This window comes from Propithecus coquereli, unplaced genomic scaffold (assembly GCF_000956105.1).
Source record: "Propithecus coquereli isolate 6110/MARCELLA unplaced genomic scaffold, Pcoq_1.0 Scaffold97, whole genome shotgun sequence".
NCBI lineage: Eukaryota > Metazoa > Chordata > Mammalia > Primates > Indriidae > Propithecus > Propithecus coquereli.
The window spans coordinates 564,763-565,800 of NW_012156062.1; positions in this window are offsets into that span (position 1 = coordinate 564,763).

Sequence of the window (1,038 nt, forward strand, 5' to 3'; positions counted from 1 at the left end):
TGCTCCGTTCACATCCACTGATGATGTAGAAACCTGCAAGAAACCATTACTCCCAATTTAACATGAGAACGAAAGAGGTGGATAATTTACATAACATTTTTAGAGCGCATTCAGAAAAGTGAGCTCACAAAACAATCAGCTAAACTTAATTCCAGATGGCAAAAACCTAACCCAAATAGAGATAGGACACACAAATTGTTTCTTTTTTTTGCAAAAAATGGTGAGTGCCATAAAGATGGTTAAATAGACAACAAATGATTTTAGAAACTGTTTCTGAAAGGTTGAGTTTGGGCTGGCATAATGCTATAGAATTCATCAGAATCCCAAACACGAGAGAAGTCCACATTTGCCACATCTGCCAGAGAACGGCTGGGGACAAGTCAGCAAACCTTAGAGATTTTCTTCCATGAACGGGCTTGGAAGAACCACGCATGCCTCAGACTCTTTTTGAATATGAAGTAAAACCATCTGCTTGGAGAAAAGTAGGAAAAGCACTTGGGCCCAGGATTCTGCCTTTCTTAAAAGTCTACTTACTTTTGGCGAGAACTATAATCATGTGCTTGCCCAAGACCATACAAAAAATACAAAAGAGACTTTGGATGTCATGGGGGAGAGTTGAGTAATGCAAGTAAGACCCCACGCCTAGCCTTAGGTTCCACGGCTGTCGAACAGTAAGTTTATGTCGGAAAACTGAGAAATCCTTTAATTCCTACTATGAGCCTTGCACTGAGTAGCAAGTCACATCAAAGTGCTGCTGGGTGAGGGGCAAGTGCACAGGAGAGATTCATTTTTGAAAGCAAATGGTGCACGAGAAACACAGAAAAACTAAAACAAGGCAGCAAACATACACTTACTGGAAGACTGGAGTCTGTGATGCACTGAAGCTAACTACGTAAACAACTAAACCAATATCTAGCTCACCTGCCGGCTAGATTGACTCGGCCTTCCACAGCTGTTGACGGGCAGAATAGTCACACTTCTAGTATACATTCTATTTGCATTAGCTGCTACTTTTAAAAAATATGTCATGTTTGACAA